Source organism: Physcomitrium patens, chromosome 5 (genome assembly GCF_059467195.1).
Source record: "Physcomitrium patens ecotype Gransden chromosome 5, ASM5946719v1, whole genome shotgun sequence".
Taxonomy (NCBI): Eukaryota; Viridiplantae; Streptophyta; class Bryopsida; order Funariales; family Funariaceae; genus Physcomitrium; species Physcomitrium patens.
The window spans coordinates 15,296,181-15,308,442 of record NC_143414.1 but is presented as its reverse complement, the minus strand read 5'-3'; positions in this window follow the sequence as shown (position 1 = coordinate 15,308,442).

Sequence of the window (12,262 nt, the reverse complement as noted above, 5' to 3'; positions counted from 1 at the left end):
GTTTCGCTCATTAATTGCCTCTTTCGCTTAATGCTGTCAATGATAACATCATGAAACTCCTTCTTTGTAATTCCCAAGACTTCTTTCAATGTGAATTCCACCTTAGCGTTTAATATACGTTCTTCCAACACCCCTTTCAAATTTGTTGCCGCTTCAATGTCAGAAAGTAGCTTATAAGCAATTGATTTGCCCTTATCTTTTGTCTCCGTTGTTTTTTCTCTCAATGATACTGAGGTATCCTTTACTGGCAATTCTTGTGAAGCTGCCTCCCGAGCCTTGTCTCCTCGAGTTTGCCTCTCAGAAGAATTTCCTTCTCTAGTATCATCAAAATTTCCTCGTCTTTTTTCTTCCATCAAGGCTTCATGTTGGCTCTTAGTAATATATGCATGAACTGAAAGAGACTCAACAGGATCCTCCCAACCTGTTCTTCCTCGTATTGTAGCTGCAGTTCTCAATAATGCTTCTCGAGGTAATTTCCCTTCTTGCATTGTAGAAACGGCAGAAGTCCAAAACTCACTAGTTTCCGTACTTCCACCAATTTCATCATCTACTCTAGCACCATAACTTGCACTTTCTCGTACTACTGTTTCATGCTCTTTTAAGTAATCTTGAACCAATGCTCTCATCCCTCCCTTGCCAAAATTGGTTTGAAGAGGATCCTCCCTATCTTTCAATGCTATCTTCCCATCTTTCCAGCAAATAATTCCCTACCGTATCATATTATTAAATTTATTGCAATCTTTTCTAGTATGTGAAGCATCATCACACCAAATGCATCTTTGTACATATCCTTGTTTTGAAACATTCTTCGAATTGTTTATAAAAGTATTCTCTTGAAGTCTTGCCAATTTGATTTGAAGATCTCGCATTCCTCGTATAATTTCTTCCATACCCATATCTGCTTTCTTTGACAAGGATGTCGAAGGTTGAACTGTAGGCATTGTCGGTGGTGTTGTACGTACTGGAGCTTTGGGTGCTTGTACTGTTTTCGGAATATTGCTCCTATCCTTCATCCTTTCTTTTTTTGTAAGCAACCCCACCGCATCTTCAACGTTCTTCTACTTCGTTGTCAATCCTTCATCTTCTTCTTTGTCTTCAAGAAGGGGTTCTAATTTCTCTTGCAATTCTCCATCAGCAGCTTGAAGAAATAGATCAACTTTGTTCGGCTCCAATGTCAATTTTTCTACCTTCGATAATTGAGAGTACTACCTCTCAAATTCCCTTAGTAGCTCTGTTGCTTGCAAATTCTTATTGGGCCGTTCAATCCATCCCAGAAACAGCTTCTTAGTAACGCAACCAGCATCTTCCAAGAAATATTCGTCTTTCAATGCATGTAAAAAATCCTCCCATGAATTCCCACAACGATCCGTAATCGATGTAATGTGGTCCCTTATCTCCGGTATCATCGCAAGTCTAAATAGTACAACCATTTTCTTCTCAGAAACCCGATTTAATTCCATTTCACGAACATAACATCTTAAATACCTTGAGATATTCCTCCCATCAAATTGATCAATTTTATTGACCACTGCTTGCAATGCTTTGGTTGCCAAAGCTTCCTTTCGATCATTGCTTTGTTGTTGCTGCATTGACAATGAGAAGGCTTGAAACAAACTAGCAATAGATGGATCCATGTGCATACCTTGTCCTTTAGAAGACTCCCCACCAGAAACTTCTCCCAAAAATCCTTCAAAATTTTTATTTTCGTTTTCCATAAAAATAAAGATAAAATCAACCGAAATCCAATACCTTCCACCTCAAGCTTTCACGTCGGGTTCACCACTTATGTCATATTACGTGCTTTCCTGCTCGAGAAGGCGCCGGGCGTCTGGCTGTAGAAGGTAGTATGGAGATTCGCCAATAGTCAAGCAGTCTATCAGTTTTTGACTGCTGGAATATAAACGACTGCAACAATGTACCGTAAATCTATACGGATGCTCTTCGACTGCTTGTCGAAGTCTTTTTTTTTTTTTTTTTTTTTTTTTTTTCCGAGCCGATAGGTCTCTAGACGTTACAGAGAACCCCGAACAACCCAAACTGTTAATCTTCAATACCCCTTTGTACTTACGATCTTGTATCCACTGACTGTCCTGTTAGATTAACCCAATAAATTTCATTCATTCCGCATACTCAATCCTATAGACACCCCTTTAATCCTTCAATCCCAGACGTAACTCGATTTTACAAAACAGTCAAGAGTATTCAAACCCACTTCATTTAAAAATCCCGATTCACCATTACAACACTGACTTCAGCAGCGATTGCCTCAGTCTTCTCAAAACTCTACGAAGAAGAAAAATCCAAATTCTATGTCTTTCCTTCCCCGACCCAAAGCATGAAGCTCCTCTCTCTAATTCCCCTGATCTTCAAAAACCTTCAATAAAAAAAACCGAACTGGTAACCTTGCAAAAGCTTGAAAACTAGCTTCCCCCCCGATTCCCCTGAAAAAAAAACCCCCCCCCTCAAACTATATCCCCCCTAACCTTATCCTCTGAATTTCTTCAATCTTCCGTCTTAGATCCGGAATTGGCTTCCATCTCAAGCTTGGATCCGAAATTGGCTCTCGCCGTCAAGCTTTCTCCTCCGTTTTTACCTTTAAGAAATCCATTTACCGAAAACAACGTTCCCTGAAACGGCACAGAGAACAGGACAGCCTGAAACAGAATCGAACCCCGTAATCGGGACCACATTGAGTCGCCCGACCAATTCAGGTCCTATATTGGGAAAGATGCCAGTAGTAACCTGGATGTTCCCGTAATTGGGTCAAATTGGTCCTCGCGTCAGATTGGCTAAGACCCGTAGTAAGACCTGGATTTCCCGTAATTAGACCACATTGAGTCGCCCGACCAATTCAGGTCCTATATTGGAAAAGATGCCCGTAGTAACCTAGATGTTTCCGTAATTGGATCAAATTGGTCCTCACGTCAGATTGGCTAAGACCCGTAGTAAGACCTGGATTTCCCGTAATTAGAATGCATTGGGTTGATCGGCCAATTCAGGTCTCATATTAAATAAGAGGACCCGGATTGGATTATCAAAATTGGATCCAATTGGCTCCTCGAACCTGTCGTGTGAATTGGTCCTTCTCTTCCTGCTGACTCCCGTTATTGGAATCGAAAGGAGCATTTCAGTATGCCCCGGCTGACTGTAACGGAGTGACTGAACCTGACCACTCAGTATTTGTACTGGAGTTGGTCGATGCTCCCAATATTCGAGGTAACTGAATATTAATAAAATTTCCCTTTCTTTTTATTTTCACTGTATACTCGTGTTACAACATGACAACGTGATGACGTTCTATAGAACCTCCAATATGTGTTGACTTTGTAGGACACTTGCCTTGACTTACAAGGCAAGTTTTTCTATGTGTGAGGCACATAATTAGCTTGGTCTTCAAGCTAACAACATGTGTGGCACATGGCCAACTTGTTGACGACATTTTTAATCCAAAAAATCAATTAAAGACACCTATGAAGTCAAAGCAACGTCTATGAAGCTTCTAGAAAGCTACCATATCAAATACTATAGAATTAATTTATTTTTATTTACTTTTACTTACTTCTACTTATTTATATATGTAATTACTAGCTTTTATGAGTATGTCCGTGATAACAATGCAATGTGAGAACTTGCACAAAATTTCACCCATTATCAAAAAATAATTTGGAGATACTATTGAGAGCGAAATAAAGACGTTCTGCATTAATAGAAGGAGGATTAACTGTAAGAAGGTATGAATAAGATATTTCTAGTGCTGATACATAGAGATATGTAATTTGAATCATATTTGAAAAGTTTCTAAAAATAAGGTTAGTTTGGTGGTTTATGTAGAATCTACCATAGAACATTATAGATAGGACTTATGGCGGTTATTTAGATGGGATCTACTATTGGGAACATTTGAGAAAGTTCAAAAATGATTAAATAAAGTATAAATAGGACTAGCCATGGCCATTTGGATATTTAGTTAGGTGTCGCTTCAATCTCTTTCTCTTAGTAAAATTTTTCAATTTTTTATTCAATTCTATTTTATTCTCTTTTGCTCTGTTTTATCTTTCATGTTCCATTTTGTTTAGTTTTTTTTTGGTCTAGGTTGTCCTATATTGTGAGAAAATTTATATTTCTATAGATTGGAAGGGTCTTAGATCTTAGAGATAGTTTAGTCTTGTTTCAATATATATATATATATAGATAGATACATACATATAATTTATAAAAATGATTATTTATTTATTTGATAAAAAACTATACATATATATTTATATATTTATATATATATATATATATATATATATATATACATCAATATTAATTTATATATAAATATATATATATATATATATATATACATCAATATTAATTTATATATATATATATATATATATATATATACATCAATATTAATTTATATATATATATATACATCAAAATTAATTTATATAAATATCTATAAGAAATTTATTTAATTTTCTATATTGTAAAAAATACATATCAAATTTAAATTTTTTAATTACATTGAGAGATGTTCAGTAAATAATAAATAAATATAATTGATAAAAAATTAATAATAATAAGTAATTTCATGGTTTGTGTGTTATTTGAAATCTTATAATTTATTACATGGATACTTTTTTTGTTTATGTAGCAATGAAAAAAAAAAAAAAAAAAAAAAAAAAACAACGACAACAACAACAACAACAACAACATAAAACATACAAACAAACAAACGAAACAAAAACAAAAACAAAGAAACAAATTGATCATGATTGTAATTTATGTGAATTTCATGATTGCAAATCTTAAAAATTAGATGCACTAGAAATAAATTATACTGATTTAATGAAATATATATATATATATATATATATATATATAGAAAATTTGGATATTGATTGCCATAACATGATTACTAAACTAATTTATTATAATTATTTTATAAGTTACTTTAAGCTACTAATACTAATTGTTTTAAAAATCATAATATACTTACTATAACGAATTAAATTTTTGTTTCTGAAAAGGTAATTGATTATCAAAAAAATTATATTACAAATACAAATTATTATAAAATATTATCAATTCATACTCTTGCAAGAAATACAAATAAGTAACTTCATTGTGACTATATTATTTGACAAATCTCTTTTAAGCCTTGCTAATTTTGTGGTTTATAAGCCTTTTTGTATCTTTAAATGCCATTACGCTACCTTCTTATATTTTAGCATAGTTGTATCATTACTTTTGCTTGCTATTTTGAAGAATAGATTCAAATTTATCAAATTATTGAATTTGTGACAAAAACTTTAGGTATAGTAATTTAAATAATAATAATATTAAATATAATAAAAAAAGATAATTAATTTAAGTTATTTTAATAGCTTTAATAATACTATTATTTTATAAAAAAATTATAACATATTAAAAATTAAAAATTACCAAAATTTAAATAGCATTCTTCCTCACTTTAGTTATAATCTAATATATTTTTTAAAATGTTTTCACAAATAGTTGGATAAAAAATTACTGTGTATTTAAAATATAGTAAAAAAAATTCAAGGTGGTGAGTGCCACGTAATAAATTAAGTCCACTGAAAAAATCAAAAAATAATTGAAAAAAAATTATCATCATTATTTTAACTAAATTAATTAAATTGTATGTGTCTCATGTAACTAAAAACTGTGATCCAAAATTTTTGTGTATACAAATAAATAGGTTTTTGAAATGATAAATCTAATTAATGCTATCTAATTTTTTAAGTAATTACAAACTAATTCTTGTTCTTTGTATTAAGTTCAACCAAAAGAATATGAAACATAAATTTAATATATATATATATATATATATATATATATGCATACATACATACATAAATACATGCATAGGAAGCTAAGATTTAATCTTGTATTTGGTTCAAAACTTTCATAATATAGATAAACTAGAAAATTATTTAATATTTGTATTATTAGAAATTTTATAAATCTGCCTAAAATATTATACATTATTTTGTGTAATTTAATCTTGTTTCAATGTTTTTATATGTTTTTTTCCAACAGCATTGAAGAATCAATATGAAGAAATTATTAGTATCCAAAAAAATAAAAGATAAAGAAAACATACATATATAATGTTATGATAAATGTTCATAAGCCAAAATTTTGAGCTATTAATTATATACTTCAACCAATTTATATTTTGATAAGATCATGGTTATGGTAATAAAAATAAATCATAATATGTTCTTCGTCAATGAGCATGACCTCATTTTGAATGGTCCTGACAAAATCGGTGTTTTCGTCCACATAGGAGCAATTGCCTTCGCAGGCCGACGTGGAATGAGCTGACATGGACAGCACAAGGAACCCTCCCCCCTCCCCAAATGAAGCACGTCAGCAAGCTGACGTGCAAGGAAGCCAACTGAGACACGACATGGCGTGGATGCCAGAGGCAACCCCGCGAAGCACGCCAACGAGAAGAGAGTGCTAGAGAGCGCGGGCACCGGATTCCGTAAGACTAACTGACTGACCGACTGACTGAGTAAACAAACAACGAACTTCCTTCCCGAGTCAGAGCAGGGACCAGGAAGGAAGGAGAATCTAGCACAACAAGCAAGCAAGGCTCCCTTTTTGCCCTATTAATAATAAAGCAAGCAAGCAGATCTTGCTGTTGTTGTTGACGTTGTTGCGGTTGTCCCTATCGTGCGTCGGTGATGGACTGATTGGGCTGCTACTGCTGCTGCTTTCTTAACATCACTCCACAGTAGAGTGATCTGAGTGATTGCTTGCGCCAACTGCAGAGTGAGTGCCCACCACCAATCATTGATGCACTGACTGATTCCCACCCTCATCCGTATAATAATAGAAACTTAATTCCCATCCTGTTGACCCCACCCACGCATCCCTGAATCTGTTGCACAAAAGAAGAAAGAAAGGCATCCTCGGAGGAGAATGACCGTTCCAACATCAACAAAAACAACAACAAAAGCAGCAGCAGCCTCCTCCTCCTCCTCTCACCCCCTCCTACTAGCCAGCCCCCGCCCTCCCTCCCTCCCTCCCTCCCTGCCTGACTGAAACCGACAGATTGTGTCCGTTTCAGAAGTTTCATACGCAAATTTAGTGCTGCTGCTGCAGTTGCTGCTCTTCGTTGCCTGGTCCTCGTGGCCATGGTTTTTTTAGTTTTTGCTCTGCTTTTCTTTCTACACAGTCTGATCCACCACCTGTGCATCATTTCTAGTTCATGAGAAGTGTGATTTTAATGTGGAATGGTTTTCTGATGCTTCAGATTAATTGAGGAACAATGGTGGAGTGTCTTAGGTCACTAAGGTCTTTACATCTCGTGTTGTCTGTATTCAAGAGCATGAAGTAGATAAAACATAAAGCCTGCGGAGGTAATCCTAAATTGTCTTAGGATTCCATCATTTCATGTCCAATTAGTCTACATTTTGGAATTTCACCCAATATTCATTCCAATTTATACACATGTCATAATTTTATTATTATACATGATTTTCTTTACTTTAATGATGATAAATCATTATTTTTATTTTAATATTAAAATATTATTAGAAATAACCACTCTGAGTTACATGATATTAATATATACATTTTTCATACCAAATTAATTTAAAAAATATTTTATTAGTAGAGAGAAACTAAATTATTCATAAGACAATATAATATATGTTATATAAATGGTATTCTATATTGATAAAATATAGGCAATTGAAAATTTTTAAAAACTTGATCAACAAGATGGCTACGTATCGAGCACAAGAATTTGATGAAAGTAAATAAACAAGTGAGATTTTTTCAAAGAAGTATAACAAAAAAGACTTTATTCTTGCCTTTATATATACTATCTACCTAGAAGCTGCATGGTGACATTCTATAGAACTTCTAAAACATGTTGACTTTATATGACACATATATTAACTTAGAAGACAAGTTTTTTATATGGATACTATATAGTTAGTTTCTTGGGCAAGCTACTAACACGTGTGGCATGTGGTTAACTTGTTGACCAAGTTTCTAACCTACCAATTAACTATAAACACACATAAAGTCAAAACAACATCTATGAAGCTTCTAAGAAGTTGTTTAAGTAGATATTTTGAAATTAATTTACTTCTATATATTTATATTATCTAAGTAATAATTATAATAAATATATGTACATAACACCATGTATAGCATATGTTGACTACTTACTTTACAATATATATATATATATATATATATATATCTTGCAAGTTAAAAATGTCTTGAATGACTTCTAAAAGATTGTCATGTAGCTTCTTAATTAAATAATATATGTAGAGACTAGAGTGAGGCCTTCTTCACTCTTGTCAATGCCTTTCTTATATTCTTGTCTTAGCTTAAAGACCTCTATTCTTTTTATATTCAGTAATAATCATTCTAATTTCTATCTTATATATATCATTAATTTTTCTACCTTCTTTTTTTAAATATTATAAGATTCTATTTTTTGTTTAGAATTTTATTATGATTTATGCCATTATTATTTAGTAAGAATAATAATTTTTTATTCTTCTTTTGTTTTAAAAATAACTGGATTATTTTATTACATATTATTGTATTTTAAAGATTCTCAACTAAATTCTTTTAAAATATTTTTTTATTTTTTTAATATTGATTCTTTTCTTAAAAAGAGTTGAATATCCTTTTTGTGAAAATTTTCATTTTATATTAGAGATTGAAAATTATCTTCTTTTAAATTGACTCATGAATTTGTTATAGTTTTTTATTATACATATGAAAGGAAAAAAAATTATAAATGCTTCACTTAATGAAAGTAAGAATAGATTTACAACTATCTTAGGTCTTCACAAGCTTATTGTTATTCTTATGAAAGAAATTTTATATATTACTAGTGTCAATTATCAAAGTATTATTCTTATATCTATTAATAAAATTAAAAATTATCTAATATTTATACCAAAAAATTATGGAATTGAAAAAAATATTCAGATCAATCTTATAATTGTAAAAAAAAAAAAAAAAAAAAAAAAAATCTTGCTACTATAAGTATAAAAAAATAAAGATTAGTATATTAAAAAAGTTTGATAGAAAAAAATAAAAAATTTAAAGATTTCTATAAAAAGTTAAGCTTTATTTAAGATCACATTTTGCTTAATATCTTAAAAGACTTATTCAAAAGGAATTTATATGTGTATTTTTATCTAAAAGTATTTTTTTTTTCTTATGATGGAAAATAAATCACAACTTTTATATGATCTAAACTCATAAATGGATTTTTTACAACTACATTTTAAAAAATTAATTAAAAAAAGATAGCTAAAAAAAAATTCTAATTTTATAACATAAATTACTATCAAATACCATCTAAGTTGCCAAATTCTAAAGCCTTGCTTGCAACATGGATTGAAATAATAATGCTTTTATCAATCAATTTGGATATGAGTTAAAAAATAATGATAGAGATTTATTATCAATATTATAAATAAACTATTATTTAAGCTATTACATACAACAATAAATTCTTTGAAATGCATCAAAAATAAGTATTTGATTAGAAAAGAAGAAACCAAGTAACAACAACAATTTCCAAGTTTTTAGAAACTTATTCATTAATTTAATAACTTATAAAAATAAATGCAACACATTTTAAATTTCTTATTGAGTAAGAAAATATTCAATGATATTAAAAAGAATTATGCTAATATTATAGAAAATCTAAGCACTTTATTCAACATTGTTCGACAAAGTGACACAACTATAAAATAAAAGCATAGTTATCAATAAAAAAAAAATGTATCATAATGTTTTTTTTGTCTGGCTATAATACATATCATGTAGCTAGAATATTTTATAATACTTAATAAAGTTTCTATTTTCTTTTTAAAAATATCATATTATTTTATAATAGATATTTTTTAGGATCTAAAAATTACAAAGTCTCTACTTTATTACATTTAGGATCATGAATTTGTTTTTAGATTAAGACTTTGTTTAAAGATATATTATATTTTTAATAAAAAAACAAAGTCTATACATGTAGAAGTCGTAGATGATTGTGTTTTGTCTTCCAAAGATGTTATCTATGAAATTATCTCTTTAGAAGTAGCAAAAAATGATATTAATAATTTAATAAAAATTTATATTATTAAATATTCATCTAACCTAATTATTTTAGGATTATTATGATTAAAAATATGTAATCTTAAAATAGAATTGAATTCTTCTAATCTTGATTTTATTCATAGTATAACCAAGGCTTTTGCTAATCAAGTAGAAAGTGATAGGTCTAGTACAACCAAATTCTTATTTGTAGGTACAAGAGCTTTTATACATGTTGCAAAAGAAGTGTCATCTTTTCTTATTTATGCCATACTTATTTCTAATACTAAAAAGACTTCAAGTAGTATATTAAATCAATATAAAGATTATTAAGTTGTTTTTTTAGAAGAAAAATATAAATATTCTTTTAGATCTTTGTTCTTATGATTACTTAATTGATATTTAAGATGAAATTCAACCACCATTTAGATCAATGTGCATCTTATTACATAATAATTTGACTTCAATCAAAGATTGTAATGATGAAAATTTAGCCATGAATTATACATGCCATTTAAAATCTCTAGCAAGAGTGCCTATTTTATTTGTAAAGATAAAAAAAAAATGAATCACTACGGATATATGTAGATGATCAAAGATTCAATATAATTACCATAAAAAATTATATGTTTTATTTTTAATATCATGACTTTTAGATCAGTTAAATAAAATAAAGATTTGTACACAAATAAATCTACAAATAATACACAATCTTGTATATTTTAAAAAAAGAAATAAATAAAAGAATATATTTTGAAACATGTATTAGTATCTTGAACATAATGTCATATATTGTAGATTCACAAATGTGGTAGTTATTTTTTAAGATCTAATGAATGATTTTTTTTAGAGTTACTTAATGATTTTTTATTTTTTAATTTAAATAATATTTTAATTTACTTAAAGAATTCAAAAGAGTATAAACTTTATAATTATATATTATAAAAACTTAGAGATGTATAATTATACAAAAAAATAGAAAAGTGGATATTTATTAAAATTTAAGTTGATTTCTTAGGATGTATTATTTCAAATGATGGACTTATAATTGATTTAAAAAAAATTCAAACTATCATAGATTGAAAGATTTAAAGAATAATAACAAATATCTAATATTTTTGGAATTTATCAATTACTATCAAATCTTTTTTATGATTTTTTTTCACATTGTAACTTCATTTATATAGATGACTTATAAAGTCAAAAATTAGTAGGATCAAGAAGTTAGACTAGTATTTCAAGCTTTGAAGTAAATTCTTATTATAACACAAATCTTAAATTGCGTTGAATTTTTCAATGAATTTTTATATAGAAATAAGTACAATGGACTTTGAATTGGAAGTAATATTATCATAAATAAATATATCAAAAAGAAAAATAAATATTACTTTTTTATATAGAAGTCAATATCAATATATTAAAATAAAAGAGACTTTGAGTTCAAGAAAAGACTATTAATTTTTGGTAATATTATAAGAAGTAGGAACCACTTAATGGTGTTTCAAATGTTTTATTTGAAGGAAGACATAAAAACTTCAAAAATAATCAAATAACATGGTAATTTTTTTGTCTTTGTATGAAATACAATTGATGGTTGACTAGACCAATTAACTATCTTCAAAGAAAATAAAGATCAAAATATGTGGCAAATATAATTTATTGCATCTTAGACTTCTTCAATATATGATCATTGCTCCATGTAGAACTCAATTATATAACAGAGAGAATATCACAAATATATTAATATTATTAAAGATTAATAAATCATGTAGAAATATAAATAAATTTAATAATAGCTTTTAGAATAGATTATAAAATTAAATTTAATAATAGATATGGATTCAACTTCCCAAATATTTGTAGGTGATTGATATGTTGAAAACTTAATCAAGAAGTTGACCAAATATCACACATGTTGGCAACTTGCTTTATAAGTAGACTATGTGGCACACATATTAGAAACTTATCTTGTAAGTTAGACACATGTTGGATGATTTATAAAGAATCACCACATATTTTTTTTTTTTTTTTTTATTAAGATGGTATTTATGGAGGCAAGAGCAAGGCCTTCTTCACTTTTGTTAAGGCATTTCTAGTGTTATTGTCATAAATTGGTGATCTCTAGTCTCTTTGTATTTGGTAATGGCCATTCTAATTTCTATCTTAT